Here is an 18,872-nt window from a genome sequence, read left to right as displayed (position 1 = left end):
AAGTTTCCTATGTGATGAATATTTCACTCAATTTATTGCATATAAGTTCACAATGTCTCAGCTACCATAAAAATGAGCACAGAATAATAAATAAGAAAAGTTCACCCATTCTGTCCTCGGATTATAATCATATAACTAAATAGAAACATTTGGGGGCTATGAATTTCTCTTAGTGAATCCCTTTGTAAGATAGCCCTTGGTTAGTTTTTATGCATTTAGCAAGCATATTCACTGCTGCTTTCTCGTTTCATATTAACAGATCAAAACTGGTAAGCCTTAAATGTTGCAATATGAACTGTACAGATGGCAAATGGGTAATCACCATACTCATATGACTGACCCAATGAATCAGATGCTATAAAAGTCAGTTGAACTGACTTGATTTTAAATTTCTCTTTGGCTTCTTTCCCGGAAGTTATGATGGACTTCATGCTTGCACAGTATTATGGCAGTCAAATACTTTTGGTATTGAGTTACATGTTTCTGTAGTCTTGGGCAGAAATGGAACTCAGACCTAATGTATTTTATTATTTCCAGAATTTACATCTACTAATTTGAATTTCTGTCATCTGCCATTAAATAACCAAAGTAAAGTCAGAATAGTTTCAAAAGGATCTAAACAAAGGCTGAAGAATTTAGGAACTATTTGCATAGTTGTTAGTAATCCCCCTATCCTCTGAAGTTTATAACTTAGGTTTCCCAACTTTTAATTTTATTGAAATACAATTTAGTCTTCATTATTGTTGGCTTGGGGGAAACAATCACTGGTTCTAAAGTTAATAATAGTTTTATAGGAGAGACTCATGGATTTTACAGTGATAGGAATCTGCAGTCTAAGTAATGGCATTTTTCTAATTAAGCAGCAATTAAATAAACACAATAAAATCAAGGATAAACTATTCATTTATTTTGATGTGTTTAGTTCAATTTAGTTTATATTTCTTAGAGTATTTGTTATTTCTCTGTTGAATAATTTATAAAAGTAATGAGTAACATGAATCACTGGGACAGTTTTTTTTAATATATATCTTATCAAAATAAATTGTTTGATGAAAAATGGAGCCAGGTTTACAGAGGCAGTTTGAGACAATGTTTGATGGCACTTGAATAAACACTATGTAGCAAGCTATAACCTTTCCCACAATCCAACCCAAAGTGTGATCAGTTCAAGAGAAAACTTTGTATTGTAATTAGCAGAAACAATAACTATGAGAACAGGAGTTGGTTGAAATTCCAAAGAAGACACCAGGGCACAGAATCTCAATGCATTAAGTGTGGTAAGTCTTATTTTATCTTACCTGTACTTTAAAGAGTATGTATTTGTGTGTTTACATGCAGTGTATACATGTGGAGGAGTGGCACATATGTGCCCATAGAGGGTGTCCTGTTCTGTTCCTCCCCTATGCCCTTGAGAGAGGTCTCCCATTGAATCTGGAATTCACTTATTTTTGGAGGGGGGGAGGAGGTAGGCTGAGCTCCGGTGATCTTTCCTTGTTTCCTCAACCCCTCTCAAGCTCTGAGCTGAAGTTAAGAGTTACAGGCAAGGAAGACCATCCTCAGCTTTTGTGTGGGTCTTAGGACTCTGAATACAGGTCCTCATGCTTGCTCAGCAAGGGCTCTGACCCACTGAACTCTCTTTATTCCTTATCTATGTTTTTAAAACTCGGTTTCAGATTGTTAATGATGCCAAGGAATTTAATTTTAAAATATTGTAGAAGTGATTTTATGCCATGTTAGAGAATTAAATGTTTTTTTAACGATCAGTTGCTGTTGTATTATATTACAATAGCATTTTAAAATGAACTTTCTTGCTGAAAGATGAGTTAGGGCACCATTATGGCCTAAAACTGAAGAGTTTAGGCTTGTATTTTGATTTGGAGGTGAAGGCAATACAGAACATTTCTTATATGTGAGAGCCTATATCTAATGTCTTATCCATGGCTCCTGATATCATTGCTTCTTAAAAAGATTTAGGGATGTTGTTAGATGCCTCAGTCAGCAAAGTACCTTTTGCACAAGCCTGAGGATATGAGTTTGAATCCCCAGAACCTATGTACAAATCTTGCATGATAGCATGTTTATCATGCCATTTCTGGGGAGGCAGACAGAGGATAATCCCTGGGGCTTTCTGGTCAACCTGTCTAGCTGAATCAGTGAGTTCTAGATTTAGGGAGTAAAGAGGTAGAGAGCAATTAAGAAAGACATTGATACCAAGCTTTCACACACACACACACACACACACACACACACACACACACACGTGAACAAGTGTTCACACAATCAGATAGTTCCTCAGTCCAATTAGTTAATTGGCTAAAGGCTGGATCATGACAGCCCTCTTGTTTGAGTCGTCTACTGAAGCTCAAGTAAATAACCTGTTTATATGAAAGGGCACAAGGGCAGAAAGGAGTTGGGAAAACCGGTGGAGCTGGACTTGTCCCTTGTCCTGATTTATTTCACATTTGTTTTCATTGCTGAAGAGTGAAGTGAGCACCTTGCATGTGCAAAGACAACCTCTCTACCATGGAGTTCTAGTTCTCATGCTTCTTTCTCTCTTCTCCCCCAAATTTTGTTGTAAGCATAAATCGAATCTTCATTTAGGACGTTCTCTTAGTTTTTAAGAGTAGGTCTGTATTTCCCATCTCAGACTTGTTTATAGGAAACCTGGGGCAGTGCCGCTTGAGGAGAGGAATTTCTTAACTCCCAAATTTATGAGTCTTCTGTATATTAGAAGTAAAATATGGAATTTTCCTTCCTTGAGACATGTTTTTATTGCGACAAACTTCTTGCCATTGCTGCTTAAAACTGATCCCCAAAGAGCAAAGCCTCATGAATCTTTGGCTTGTTTGCCTTGGAGCAAGGCCAGAAGTAGTACACTGTCAAAATAAACAACACTCGGGCTAAAAGAATGGCACAGCATTGTCTCAGGTGGAGTGGCTCTGCTTCCCTCTGGCATGGACTGTGCTTCACAGTGTCTTATAGATAAGACCAAAGGAAATCCAGTGTTTAGCAACTTTATTTTGTGATGTCTACTTCTTGGACATTTACAAACTGTGTCTTAGACACACTAAAGAATGTGGTTCTGAATGCTGGAATTTGTTGCTTGAGACTTGTGCATGTGTTCTTCTCTGGCATTGAACCAGGAGTCTCAACACCTGCTGTGTTTACTATTGTGTCTCATATCCAGATTTTAGGCCATAGTGTTGCTCAGACCAGGTTAAATATATATAATGAGTACATGAATTCTGGTCTCTGTTGATCAAAATTTAGTGAGAAACATAAATCCTGGATTCTGAAAATTATACATGATGAAGTGTTTTTGTCTCTGTAAGTGGCCAAGTTTATATATGCCCAAACAAAATAAAACAAAACAAAGCAAACAACCAAAAATCATGCTGTGCCACTCAGGCCTTCTTTTTTAAATCAAAAAATACTGTTTCGTTCACAATTAAGTTTTGTGTGAAGTGTTAACATATAGCAGTGAGCTGTATCAGACCCCTGAAATATATCCGGGTTCACAGAGGCCTTTCCCTGCCCTCCTGATCTGAGAATTTTGTGTTTGGCATTAAGTAGTTGCAAAAGTATTTGCAAAATAAGGTGCATAATGTAGAGACAAGAATAATACAAGCAGGAAAAGTTGTGCATGGCTAAGTACTAGAAAACTTGCCAGAGATTGCTAGGAGGCAAGTTTACTAGGACATCAGAAGACAGAGGCCCTAGTACTACATAAAATTGAGTGTGTGTGTGTGTGTGTGTGTGTGTGTGTGTGTGTGCACATGTGCCCGTGCGTGATGTCACAGTTGCCTTTGCACTTGACTTGACTAAAAATGGTGAAGAAATGGGAAAGAGAAAGAGAGAGACAGAGACAGGAGAGAGCTCAAGAGGTATTGGTTCTTTTCTTCCATTACTGTCTGCTGAGATTGGAGACCCCTGGGGTAAATGATTTGATTTTTGAGGTCTACATTGTCCTTTGTTGGTATGGTCTCAGGTCAGGCTTCTGGAAAACTTTCTCTGCCTGAGAGGGTAGCGGGCGGTTTGGTATAATAATAATGTATTATTTGGGAGACCCCAATTAAAGCTTTGGTGAAAGGCATTTGCTATTTCTGTTTTTTTCCTGCAACATATCTCAACTGTTAATCAAGTAAGAATGATACTTCTGAATGTTACCCATGAACCTTAATTTCCTAATGCACAAATGTGTCATTGAAAGCTTAGAAGAGAAACAGATCATGCTTATGGTTTTAGAGAATTAATGCACTACTAAGAAAACATTCATTGAAGTTTCATTTGGGAATAAAATCTATTTCTCTGTTTCATTTTTTGTTCCATGCCAAATTTACAACTGGTATTGTATTGAGTCTTTTTTTTTTTTTTTTGGAGTTTTGTTCCCCTCTGCTCCAGTATATCAGCCCCTGGCTTATTGTAAAGCTCTTCTGTGTGCATTATCCATGAGTCAGGGGCTTCTATGGAAATTAGGATGTGCTGAGCAGACTTGGTGCATCCTATATATCCTTTGTAATTATTTGAAGCCTATGTAAGTCCAATATATCCCAAATATTCACAGATTGTATGTATACAAATTTGCCTGAGCACCAAGATTTATTTGTAACTCCCAAATCAATGAACAAAGTAGTGAAAACTTGAGTGCCCTGATGCGCAGGCTCCTGTTTGATGTCAAATAAAACAGTCTCTACTGCTTCATCTTGAACATTCTCTACAATGTGCTGTCTGGCCAACTCTCGTGCCACATTTTCTCCATGTTTGTGCTTTTTCATGGGAGATTTCACTGTTGGAGATGGCCCCTGGATGTAGTGCTCAAGTGTTACCTGTTTTCTAATTGTAGAAAGGCTCTATGCTGTCTTGTGACAGAAATACATGTCTTAGTGGCACTCTGCCTAGGCATGAGTGATGGTGTGGTTGACCATGTCAGTGAATCAGCAACATATTTTTAATGAAGTCTCCTCAAACAATAGTACCCCTGAAACAGACTTATGTATGGATGCTTTGATAGAAATATGACCAGAGCCTTATGGAAACCTTGTGCATGGTCCCTAAAGTACCAGTACAGGCCCAAAATGCTTAATGCTTGTATTGATGTCACAGAATACACATGTCCTGGAATTATCAGTGTTGAGTGCACATATATTTTTCCCAGCCAAGGGAAAATCACACTCTCAGGAGGACTGCAATCACTTTGTGGGTTACAAAATACTCCTTCCTATCCTAATGGTCTTGGCACTGAAGCATTAAAAAGAATGACGCAAAGGCCTGAACACCTGACATTTCTATTCTTCTCTTGCTACATGTGTAAGATGATTTCAACATTACTGACTTTGTGATTTACAGGTGTGGTTTATGTCCCAAGTTTTAAGTTTACTAGTTATGTTATTATGAGCAAAATTTCTTCCCTTCTTTGTTTAAATTGTTTCATGGGTAATGTGGATAGAACAACACTTACTCAATACAGCTATTTTAAAGATCAGATTAGGTAATGGACTTAAAGGACGTTGTAATGTACCTGGGAACAGTCAAAATAATGGATGTGAATGTTATGATAGTAGACCTTGACAGATAATTGTTACTTCGTTTAGTTTTCCCTTTCCTTGAGACTATGTGACTGGCTTTCTTATTCCTAGGTGAACTAGCAAGTTCATTGTGGCCATACTCTTCCTGCCATGATTAATGGTGAAAGTGAGACTGCTCCCAGGGTCTCTAGTTTTCTTTCTATGAGTCCCTATGGCTTGTAGCTCTGTGGTAGGGATGGATGTGAGGATCTCTGTGGTCCTGTGGAAATTGGACTGCTGCTCCCACCTCTGATGGAGGGAGGACATTATATATCAGCAATGTCTCAGATGTTTGTCTCCCAAGTAGGAGATCAGGCTATCGCCCACCATTCTGACACCCCAGAGTCCTTTTTTAAATCCATTGTCAAGAGAAGTCTGTGGATTTCACCTTCATAATTTGAAAACTTGAACTTCCTTCTCCTCAAATATTTCTTCGACTAATCATTTCCCTTACCCTCTCAAAATTCCCCTGACTTGTCTTAAATATGTAAAAGAATGTAAATAGGATGACACATCTTTTGAAGAATGAGGTGTTCTATGTTAATGGATTTTCCAGGTAAAATTGGCACCATGCCATGTTTGCATTAATAACTTTGTGGAAATGGTCATAAGTTGTAGTAGACAATCTTTTGATTCCTTAAGAATATTTATATGAGGTGGATAATTTAAACTTTTCTTGATTAATTATGAACAACTGCCATACTATATTACAGAGCATAGTAATTCCTTCAGAACCTACAAACACATGTAAATGAACTAGTTCCATGTAGTAATAATTCCAGGGTTCTTGCTTTGTGTTTTGGTTGTTGTTGATGTTAGAATTTTATTACTAGATGATGCAAGTTTATGAAGAATGCCATTGTTGTCCACATTCTAGAATATAGAAAAACACTCTATTTGCACAGTAATAAAATCTAGAGGATTTATGCACATAGATGCCTAATAAACATGTTGATATACTAGTTATGAATATATTGCTTGTGATACTATATATTTATATTTAATATAAATGTAAAATATTCTTGAATGATGAACCATCTGTATATATTTTTTTCTCTCTCCTATAAACTTCAGCTCTAGGCAAGCTATTGTACTAGGCATTTTTATGTAATTGGCATGTGCATTTCCAGGATAAACTGAAGAATATCCCACATCACCGAGAATTACATTTGTCATTACAGCTAAATGTTTCCTTGTAATGCAGGGGATATGTATTGGTTCCTGTTTATCTCTAAGCTTTCCTGGTTTAACTCCAGTCCAGAGGTAGCACTGCTTGCAGAGATTCACAGAATGACCTTATAATCTGCTACCTGTAACAGAGTCTCACTCAATTCAAAATAAGCAGAGTGTAAATAGACAACACCAGGTTCTATTTCCTCGTGTCTCTGCTCTGCCTGGCATGGATCTTGCCACCTAAGTCAAAGAATTTGTGCCCATTGATTTAGTTTGATGTCAGCAAACATGGCCAGTGAACTTCACATGCACTGCTAGTTTCTTCTTGGTTTCTTGAAGGGCCATTTCTTCAAAATGGCCACCCCTGTGTCACTTGAGAACTATACATTTGGTAAAATAGACACACACACACACACACACACACACACACACACACACACACAGAAACGAGTTACTGTGAAATGAAATGAAATGACTGTCTTACGAGCAGAGATGAAATGCAAGAGAGGGTTCATTTAGTGGGAAAACACAACTAGGGTGCCATTCTTTTACAAAGCCCCCTCAGTGGAGAGAGTGAGTATAATGCATAGTAATGAAGGGGCCCAATTTGGGAAAGTGGTTTTTAAAATGCAGCAGCAGAACGCTATTGAGAGTCTCTTAGGAAAAAGGGAAATCTCTTCAGGGACCCTTTCAAGCGTCATTTTCTCCAGTTTTAAATGATCTCGCGTGAACTTGCTGTTAGTCAGCTTGGCACAGAAATCAATATTCTTCATTAATTTTGACCACTGGCAAAGGGAACGGAAGGGCTGTTTATTAGTGACTTGCCGGTTGTTGCAGGATTTAATCTAGGTATTTATGAAACCCTTTGCCTCATGTTTATTTTGTTGTATGAAGTTGTGTGATCTAAGGGGTTTCATGGCCCCCTGATGCTTAACTTAGAAAATGTTCTCAAGCGATTAGTGTGAAATGCAGCAATGCATGCTGGGAGCCAGTCTCTTGCTCACGGAAGCTTCATTGCCCTTTTTTCTCCTCTATGGGAAAATTTGGTTGGGGAATGAAGAGAGCTATTCTCTTGATTTGTTTGTGAGCTTGTGTATTTCTTTTCTTCTTTTGGGTGAAACCGCAGCCTGTCAAATGATGGTCCATAAATTCATACTTTTACCAACTATATTTGAGGTTGAAATGTTTACTGGTGGGGAAAATTCACACATAATCTCAGTTACCTCTTATTTCTTTTCTTTAGTGGCAATAGCACGTTACTCTTCTAGCAAACTTCCAGGACACAATGCAACACTTTCAATTACTGCCTTTGGAATGACAAATTCTTACTGAGCTTGGGCAGGGGTGGTGGTAGGTGGTGGGGGTGTCCTAACCTGTGCTTCATGGTCTAAATAAGCCAGTTTTTTTTCTTTTCTTTTGCCAAATTAAAAAGCAGAAAACAGAAAAGGGAGATTTATTCAATGTGGCCACCCTGGTAAGAGGGACACAAAGATTCAGTGAACTCTGCCTGCCCCCTCCAAGTCTATCTGCAGGGAGTCCTGAAGAAATGCAGGGCCAAGGATTTGTGTATCTAAGCAGTCCCAGACAAGATGTGGTCCTGCCTGCAATGACTCTTTGTTGGCTGGGCTTCAAACTCATCTTTTAAGGTGGTCTAGCAAGTTGTTAGGGCTGTGTGAAATCTCTTTTTATTAATCAAGCTATCCCTCTTTCTAGAACATTTCCCTTCTCCTGGCATGAGATTTCTGAGGAAATTACCATTTCTTTTAGGCCTGTTCTTTCAGTAGACCCATAGTCAAATTAAGAGAGAAAAGGGTTCTCTTTAAAATATCTTCATTACTGTCCGGCCTCATACAAAATGTCCCCTATAGGCTCTGGTTCACAACTCTGTTTGAAGAAGTCCTGGAGAGAGGTACAGTCGTACTGGGGGAAATGTAATGGAGGTGGACCTCAAATGTTTAGAGCCTTATAGGACTTCCAGGTTGCTGGATATGCGTTATGCTTTTAATGAGATGTGTTCTCTCAGCTTTCTGATCATGTCACCCTGCCAACTGCTTGCTTCTATACCTTTTCACCATGGTGGGCTCTTAGCCCTCTGTCATCATAAGCCAACATGAGTTCTCTCTTCCTTGAGTTGTCTTCAGTCACAGTGTTTTATCACAGCAATGGAAACACAACTGATACAGTTACCTAAAGTCTCCAAGCTTAGCTGTGATTTATTCATCCTACACAGCTACATCTTTATATATGGACTCTGTCTCCTATCTCCTACTCATTAACCTTATTCATTGGGTAGCCACCATACTAATCTTTTTTCCTATGTGTTCAAAGTTTAGATTCAGCATACAAGAGATAATGAAGTATTTTTCATGTTTAATTTGCACCAGAATCATTCATATTGCTACAAAGGTGAATCATATTTCATTTTGTATATATACCCAATCTCCTTTGTTCATTAATATTGTCTCCATATCATAGACTAATATTGCAATGGATATTGTATAGTCACTGTTATGTTGCTGTGAAGAGACATCACAACCAAGGGAACTTATAGAAGAAAACACTTAATTGGGAGCTTGCTTACATAATCGTCATGGCTGCAGGCAGGCATGGTGCTAGAGAAGTAGCTGAGAGATGAATCCTGATCAATAAGCAGGCACATAAAGAGGGAGGACACACACACACACACACACACACACACACACACACACACAAAGAGAGAGGGGGGAAGAGAGGGAGGTATCTGGTCTGCAGTAATATACCTCCAAGTCCACACCTTCTTATTCTTCTCAAATGGTCCCACTAACTGGGGACCAATCATATGACTCTATAGGGGCCATTCTTATTCAAACCAACCAGGTATGGAAGTGCAGGCATCTCTGTGAGGTTCTGATTTCATTTCCAATGGATTTGTATCATGAGTGAAATTACTAGGTAATGTGGTAGTTGTAGTTTCAGTTATTTGAGAAATACATTATTTCCCAAAATGGTTGTAGCAACTCAGTCCCTACAACACCATATTAAGTTTCTGTTTTATAGATATTCTCATTAATTGTTATGTCTTGACTTTTTGTTTAAAATAATTCTAAGAAGCATGGAACGATAAATTGTATAGTTGTGATTTTCATTTGTCTGATAAGTATTCATGTTAAGAAACTCTTCACATGTTTGTTGTTGTTGGACATTTTGTGTGTTCCGGTTCCCTCTCTCTTATTTATTTTTGGATTTTCAAGAGAGCATATCTCTGTGTAACAGCCCAGCTGTCCTGGTACTCACTTTGTAGAGCAGGATGGTGATAACTCACAGAGATCCTCTTGCCTCTGCTTCCTGAGTGCTGGGATTAAAGGAGTGTGCCACCATTGCCTGATTGTGGAACCACTGCTTGGCCCTTTCTCCATTTTCAGTCCCTGCCCCCCTGGTATTTTGTCATGCAGTGGCCAGCTAATATTGCATCTTTATGAAAGAGACTTGAGGGAATATTTTTGACCCTTCTGCCAGGTGAGGACATGTTATATGAAATAGATTCTCACTAGTGACTGAATATGCTGGCATTTTGCTTTGCCTTTCCAGTGCCCAGAACTGAGTAATACATTTCCATTGCTTAAAAGTTATCCAGCCTAACACAGTTTTTACAGAATCTTATACTGACCAAGTAAAGTTTATAGATAGCACAAAGAATGTGAATAAAGACAGAGAGTAATTGAAAAACCGAATTAGGATATCCTAAGAGGATTTAAACAGATTTCTTTAGTAATAATGCACATCCTGGTAGCTTGCAATAGGGAAAGGTTTGGAGGAAGTGAAGAACAGTTTGATAGCATAGTGTTACTCGATTGAGCCTTACAGTGAACTCTCACAGTCAGGTTGTTTTGTATATCTTGTAACATATGAGTTGAGATTCCTTTTGGTTATTTATCTGATGCATAAGAATGTAATTAAGGTGATGAATTATGATTATTCCTATCATGTTTATATGCTATGTATCACAAAAGGAAGCACTAAAATACTACATAGAGAATATTTTGGGTGTTAATCAAGCATTCAAGCATTTTCTTTCCTCATGCTATTTGGGAACTAAAGTTCCTATATCTACAGATATCACTATTTCAGCACAGAATGGGAATGAATACTGTTCTGTAATGTATCACAGGCTGAGTTAAAAGAGAAAGCACAGGAGAGAGAATAGAGAGTTATCCTGTCTGTCTGTCTTTATAGGGAAATGTAAGGTCTAAGGATCAGATCAAATTTGGAATGGAAATTACATATGAGTCAACTTCACAAAACAAAGGTTATGCAAGACAGAGAATAGCATACACTCTCCTTCCACAGTGTCTTTTTGTGGACCCAAGTGTTTTGAGAGTAGCTTGTGCAGTGAAATGAGTTTCTTGGAGAATCCAAACATCTCACCTGCACCTGTCTCTGTATGGTGGGTAGTAGAGGGGTGAGAGAAGTGTCTCTGTTACTCTGTAGTAGGAATTAACAATAATTTCAGTTTTCCCATTTCCTTCCCTTCTCTCTGTCCCCCTTTCTTTTTCGTTGAGTCTTACTTTCCTCGATATCATCCAGAATCTTTGTTTCAAGGAGTAATAATGACAACATACCAAATCAGATAGAATGAATTGGCATTTTAGTATCGTAAATTAATATATGTGATATCATCATTGTTAGAGTGAAAAACTCCCGGTCAAGAGAATGGAATCTTTGGCCGGGGCCCTACATTCTAGTTTGGTGAAGTCACTCTAGAAATGTAGGTATACCTTAAGCCATGATGAAGAGATATGGGGGTAATTAGTCTTTCACTGAGATACTGTGTGTTCTTCTCCAGGATCCCTATCCCTAGTACAGGAACTTACTAAGGCCAAAGCCATATAGCTTCGTAAGACTGCTTACTTTTTCGACTTATTCAGAAAGGTATAACTCCTTCTCTAAGCATGTTTTCCCTAGCATGCTAGGCTTCCCTAACACTTTGGGTTTCTGTACCCTTTTCCTAAACTTTCCCTCCCTACCATGTGCCTGATTACGTGTCATGTATTTGACTTCCATGCCAGGTTAGTTGGTGTAGTTCTACTTTCACTTCTCCATTTTCCTTCTCCAGACAGCTACCAAGGGTTTACATCTTTCTTACTCTGGGAAATTTCTTTAAACCCTAATGAGAATGTCCTTGAGCTTTTGTTAGCTGTATTCTTAAATTCTTGTATCAATGAGACTAAGAAGCCTAAGGAGGGACCCTGATTTCTCCTCTATCATCTGGTGACAATGATAGGACTCCCAAATTCCAATAACATTATTTCCAAATGTCAGGAGTTTACTTTAAAATGTATCCCATTCTGGGTTTTTGGAAGGATCTCTGGCTTGTGTGCTATGGTGCTGCCTTTGCTGTAATGAATCTTGCGTGAGTGGACTTCAAAAAAATAAAAATAAAATATCCCATTTTTTAACTGTGCAATGAAACAATGCATATTGATTATGGAGACAGTGGGAAATGGAAATAAGCACATGCCACCTGAAAATTCACTTTTCAAAGACAGTAACATAGTATTTTGATGTACATTCTTTCCTAGATATTCATGTACAATTTACCCTCTATAATAATATTATGCTAAATTTGATTAAATATTTTAGCCAGTTAACAATCATTCAAAGCATCTTTCCAAATTAATAATATATATCTACATAAGCATTTCTATCATTAATATATCATACCATGGTATAAAATACATGATTAAAATTACTCAATGCTGAATACTAATATTGCTTTCAGATGATTTTGAAGCTGTTGCCTCTTGCGCAAAATCATCTGAAAGGATGCTTCTTTGTGTCCTTTGTAAATCATCTCAGGGTAATGTTTAGAACTGCAACTTGTGAGCTCAGTTTCCATGCTGTTCTGCTATTACCACTGTACACTGCCAAATTCTTCCCTAAACGGGAGGACTGAGCATACTTCCCCTAGCATGATGCAGTGATTTCCTCTTTCCCTCATAATGATTATCACCCCTTTTGATCTTTAAGGGCTCCATTAGACAGAGAAGAGAGAGAGGTCCTTCATTTCTTTTCTTTGCATTCCTGTGTCTATCTGTCCTATAAAATAATCATGTTTCTCAGACAACTATCTAAACTAAATGTAAACTTTCTGAGGTCAAAGAAAAAGTCCTTCTGAGATAGAATAAGCCCTAGAGGAATTTGAGATACTTTTTGTCAGAATACCATGGGTTTATAGTAGCATATAACTTTATTAAAAAGGTTCTTAAGTTTTACTTTTAAACCTCACTCCTTGGTTTTTCTAAGGTGACTCTGGCCCATCTGAAAAGAGTGACAAAAAGCTGCATGTCAAGGCAGAAGCCAGGAGAAGGTCAGTGGAGTCTAGCTAGGAAAGACTCTGCTTAGGAAAAGTCCACACCATTGCCAATTCCTTAGTGCCTTGCCTCAATGTGGAGACTAAGCAAGTCCAAAATATGTTTGATGCCATAATGTCTTCACTAAATGGAATATCTCCCATCTATTGTATGAACCAACTTGAACCTGAATCTCATGAAAGGAATTTATGCGTGTCATCAGAAGCACAGTTTTCATTAGAAGGAATATAATGTTTAAAGAGATCTCTTAAGATGGGAAGTTTTTGTTCAGTAAATATAAGGAAACAAAGATCAACGGTTCCCATCTATGATTACAGACTGGGATCTCACATTATCTAGAGCGTTCCTTGGCTAAACAAGACAGGGTTTAATGACTGGTCAGTTGGGTTCAAGAGAAAAACACTGCTCTGTTATTAAAAGGAGTCTTTAATGATTGAGTTGCCACTGGGAACAAAACAGACTTCATAATAAAGCTCATTCTCTGCACTGATCACGAGTTATCAGAGCTTGGCATGGGCAGTATTTCACATCATTTGAAAGTGAAAGCAAAGTGAAAGGCATCCACCAACCCTGTGACAAAGAGAAGGGGGTGAGACAGGTTTATGCTTTGTAAACCACCCATGAACAAATAGCCTATGAGTGAGCTGGTGTGGGCTGGTGGTTTGCTTTTTTGATATTTAAAAGATCACCTCATAATTGCTCCCTGTGTGACTGTTCCAAATGAACTGGGGGAGCTATATAATATGCATGTTGTAAGAAAGCCAAGAACTGCAAAGCACTTAAGGGTTATAAAGACACAAAATAACATAATGTACAATGATACCCCAGGTTCACTGAAAGTCATGAGAAAGAGATGAAGGGAACAGGGACAGCTCACTCACACTCACAGTGCATATAAGCTGCACCAACCACTGTTTCAAATGTCTTTGTTAATTCTTTAAACCCCCTGAAGTTTCATAAGGCATTTTATTTCACTGAAGAGAATGATAAAGCACAAAGAGATTAAAATAAATTGGCAATAAGTCACACAGCTAGTTAGTGACAGGGCTGCAATTCACATTTTATTTCTGATTCTAAGTCTCGGGTCATAACAGCACTGCCAAGTAAGCCTGAAAGAATGTACCATCACCTCAAGGATTCATTGTTGGCTTCTGCATAAATGGTGACTTTGCAAATATTATTGCAAAATTAAAAGCATTCCTAAGAATGACTGTGGCAGCTTGATATTTGGGAGAGATACTGCACAGATTTCAGAAAACATATTTTAATACCTAAGTACTTGTGGGAGATGAGTAAAAATAAGCCACTTTCTGGGGTTCAGTTTCCTCATCTGTAAATCTAAAGAGATGGATGGTATAGCAGAAAAAAAAGCCCTACAATTAATTTGTGAAGCTGACATGTGTATTATGGTCTGGTATTTCTATCCATGAAGACCTGCCATAAACAGATTCACAGAAGGAACACTTGAGCATATTGAGACACTTCCACATGGTCACCTTTTCTAAATCCCTCACCTGTGACCCAGAGAATAGAGTGTCATCCTAGAATAGCAATTCACACCTGTGATATCAGCACAAAGTATGATTGCAAGTTAAGGACTGGTCTGAGTGAAAGAAAACAAGACAAAACAGAAAGCAATTCAAATTCAATATAGTAGATTTAAGCTTTCTTTCTCTTGGTGTTAGAGGAAGTATTAACCCAGGCAGTAGATCACATTTGGAACTGAAATTCCACCCTTCAGAGCATTCCTCAGTAATGGCTCCCCTCACAGCAGAAATCTGTATAGACAAAGCCCAACAATTAATTCCAGTCATCAGGGTTTCCCTTATTGCTACTCCAATCTCAGATTTACTAGGCCATTGCTGATGAAGACAATAAAATTCTCTTTTCCCTCCTTGGCTCCCCTGTGCTCTGACACTTCGTGTAATCACAGAGACTGGGTTATTGGTAACCGTACACAAAACAGAGCAGCCTCACAAATCATGCTTTACTGCTGCTCCGTGGAAACACCCAGGTTAAAAGGTAACTGTGGTGTACCCATATTGATTAATTGATGGAGGAAAGGTCAAACTAATCTTTATCTTGCCCGAAAGACTTGAGTTCTACATGGCAGATGTGTTGAAATGGTTTCTGTAGAAAAAGATAAAAGAAAATTGAATGCTTCATGCATAGCAAGTAAGAGAAATTTCGCTAAACCATCACTCAGATAAAGGTCAGTAAAGTAGCTCTCATGCGAAGAACATTCGGAAATACTATCCAACAGTCTGAGAGATTTCAAACACCAAAATGTTCAAAAGCTACCGTTATTTAGATTTCCTTTTATTTGCTGTAGAATCTATTAGAAACATCTTTACCACTGAAACAACCAGCAAAGGATCATGGGTCAAGTAGTTACATAAGATAAGAAGAACGCTAGACCACAGGCAACCAGAAAGAAACTCCCAACCCCGTGGAAACTGGAAGCCAGAAGCAGAGATGTACTTTCTTCCAGGAGGATCACTTACAGCAGTAAAACTGATGCTGTCCTCTAGGTGTAAAAGAAACACTGAGGCTCACAAGATGGGGGTATCGCCAGAGCATGATGGTGAGCAAAACCACCCCACCCCTTACTCTGCCCAACCTTCCTCTTTTAGCCCAAGTGAAATTATAAAAGTTTGATAGCTGAAATGTAGAATATTGAGGACATAGAAAGACACAAATGGAAAAGGCTTAAGACCAAACCCTTGGGTAGAGAAGGAAGATTGTGTAGGCTGCTGAGCTGAATGGCTGTGCTGTCTGCTGGATAGCAGGGATGTTCTAACAGGGTGAGAGCAGGAGAAGGTCTTCTCCTCTCACTTATGCCCAGAAGGCTGAAAGTGTCTGACACTGGAAAGGCTAGGTGAGCTTTGCTGTAGTCACAGCTTCAGGGCTTACTATAATAAAAACTTCCTTTAGGCTCCTGTGTGCACCTGTACAGTCAGGAAATTCTTTGACATTTGGGACACTTGCTCCTGTTACTGCAGTTGACATCATCTGAGTGCTGCCACTTGGCCTTTGGCAAACTGCAAGGAGGTCTGGGAAACATGCCATAAAAAAGTGGCGTGTCTAGGTTTACCGTAGAACACTAGGGATTTGGATTTTCATAGGGAAAAAAATTCCAACTGCATTGTCAAGTATCAGAAGGAGTTACCAGATGAATTTTGGAGAACTTTGTTACATTTTCATGTTCACACTTGGGGACTTAATCTTTTTTCGAATTTGATTCTGTATGCTTTATACTTTTATAAGTATATAGACTGTTTTTCTATGTAAGCCATTTGTCTGGAATCATTTTCTTATAGGACAGACTTTTTACTTATGAAGGGTGGATACTTTTTGTAGGAAGGAAACAAAATTGAAAGAAGAATAAACAAAGTAGAAAAAGAGTGGAATTGGAAATGAGATGTGTTTTATTCATGAATGTGTACATTTGTGGGCTAAATAAATCCAGTATCATTAATAATAAACACCTAAAGACGTTAGCCATAATTTGCACTAATTCCTATGTAAAGTACACAATCTAACCTTAGCATCACCATCACTGGGATTCTGATAGGTTATATGAGACACATCTTGCATTTTTTTGGTGGTATTTGCTTCAATATATGTTAATAGATGATAATTATATGCTTTTCATTTGGATAGTTCTTATCCCAAAATGATTTAATATTCACATGTCTAATAGGTTGCCCATGGCTATTGATCATTTGGATCAGAGTTCAATTTGAGGTGCTGCTGGTTAGATTAGAAATTGTAATCACGGTGAAAGATAAATTGCAAGGTCTCTGCAGATTAGTTCTGTGTTGCGATGAGATGTGCTTTCAGGCATGTGAAAGGAGCAGAGGTGGTGGGGCCACTCTGGGGCGTGTCTGAGGACACATCCAGAAGCCCTCCGGAGTACCTTTACCCCCATGTCTGTGAAGCTAAATTTATAGGATGTGACATTTTATTACAATGGAGATGGTGACAAACATCCATAAATTGTTAGTGAATTATAGTTCTAAGGATTAAAGACAAAATGGGGGGGGTATAGTTGATAAATATAAATTCTGTTGTAATAAAGTGCTATGCTATAAAAATGGGATATTTAATATATGGATATTTCAGTTTGGTTTGGAATAGAGGGCATCTAAAAGATGATTAATTTAGGTGGAAGAGACCTCTGATGAGTAATATTAAAAGCGTTTTATCTTTGCTTAAATGTTTTTTATTCTTTCCCTTGAGGTAATCTCATATAGCCTCAAATTCTATCTCTATATCTAAGGCTGGCCTTGAACTAGTCCTAGTGTCTGCATTACCCCCCCCCCTGTGCTGTGGTTAAAAAGGTTGGCCACCATATTTACCTTAAAATTATGTTTATAATAATTAAATTATAAAATAAATATTTTTCTTATATAGAATCGAGAAAATTTGACTCAAGGAAAAAAATGTATACTCACTTTCCAGCAGAGACCATGTATTGCCAGCAACATCTTGAGAATCTTTTTTCTAGTTTTTCCTTTTTATTTTTTCATAAAATGCTTCAAATAATGGAAACATAGTGATCCCTTAGTATTTGCAGAGTGTGCTGGTTCCAGGACTTATTGGTACAAAGGATTGAATGCTCAAGTTAGTTATGTATAGTGTAATAGTATTTGTGTATTCTCCTTTATTGTGACGGTGAATGTTTGTTGCCCACTTGACTGGACATACTTCTATTTGTGTCCCTGAGGATATTTCCAGGCTGATATAGCTGAGGTGGGAAGATGTAACCTTAACAAGGATTGGGACCCTGCAATGAAGAATAAGAAAGCTAGTTGAGTCTGTCAGTGTGTCCTGATTGTGGACACAGTGTGACCAGATGCCCCATGTCCCTGCCACCACAGCTAGACTGCTCATGGCTTCCAATGTTTTTATTCACAAATAATTATACACATATTGTGGATGCTACACCCCCACCCTCCATGATGAACTATTATTGTGGAGTTTTGTTTGTCAATTTTTATACTACCTATAAATAGCATATTGTTATTTCCATACTTAAAAGTATATGAATATCACCATCCTCATCATCACTGTGATAAGGGAATGAGTTCTATGTAAATTTAATTATCCTAAGTATCTGTGGTAGTTTTCTAGATTGGTAAGTATAGTCTCCATGATGGCTTGGTAACAGTGTAGACATAGGTCTTTTTCCTTATGTTGCTGCCTTTGCACATTTAATTTAATTCTTTTCTCCTCTTGCTGTATTTCAGATCAGTCTGGAAAAGGGAATTATAGAAAGAAAGTGAGGACAGCTCTGTTTCCTAATTTGAGAGAACTCTTTTTAAGATGAGCATTCATTAATTATGGCTGTGGAAGCTATGCATGGATCACTTTTCATCAGATTAGAATATTGTCTCTTGTCTAAGTTTGTGAAGAGATCTTTTAAACTTTAATGAGTGCTTCTCTATGAATGTGAGAGGATTATCCAGTTTTTCTCTGATAATTTGCTTATGTTGAAATGTCATTACTAGAACTTCTAATGTTAGTAATACACATATTCCTGCAGCAATATGTACTTAATCATGTTACATACATTAACTTTGATCACAATGATGAAATTATTTTCTTGCATTCCATTCAGAGACTTATGTCTACATTCAAAATAGATTTGTCTAAACTTTTTCCTTGTTGTATCATCTTCTGCCCTCTTGATATTGAGGTTATTAGCTTTAAGGAATGAATTGGGAACTTCTTTTTATTCTAATTATTTGAGGCATTTTGAATAATTTTAAAACTGTTTCAA

The sequence above is a fragment of the Phodopus roborovskii genome, unplaced genomic scaffold, assembly GCF_943737965.1.
Source record: "Phodopus roborovskii unplaced genomic scaffold, PHOROB, whole genome shotgun sequence".
Taxonomy (NCBI): domain Eukaryota; kingdom Metazoa; phylum Chordata; class Mammalia; order Rodentia; family Cricetidae; genus Phodopus; species Phodopus roborovskii.
The sequence above is the reverse complement of the archived record's forward strand: the minus strand, read 5'-3'. Positions refer to the sequence as shown.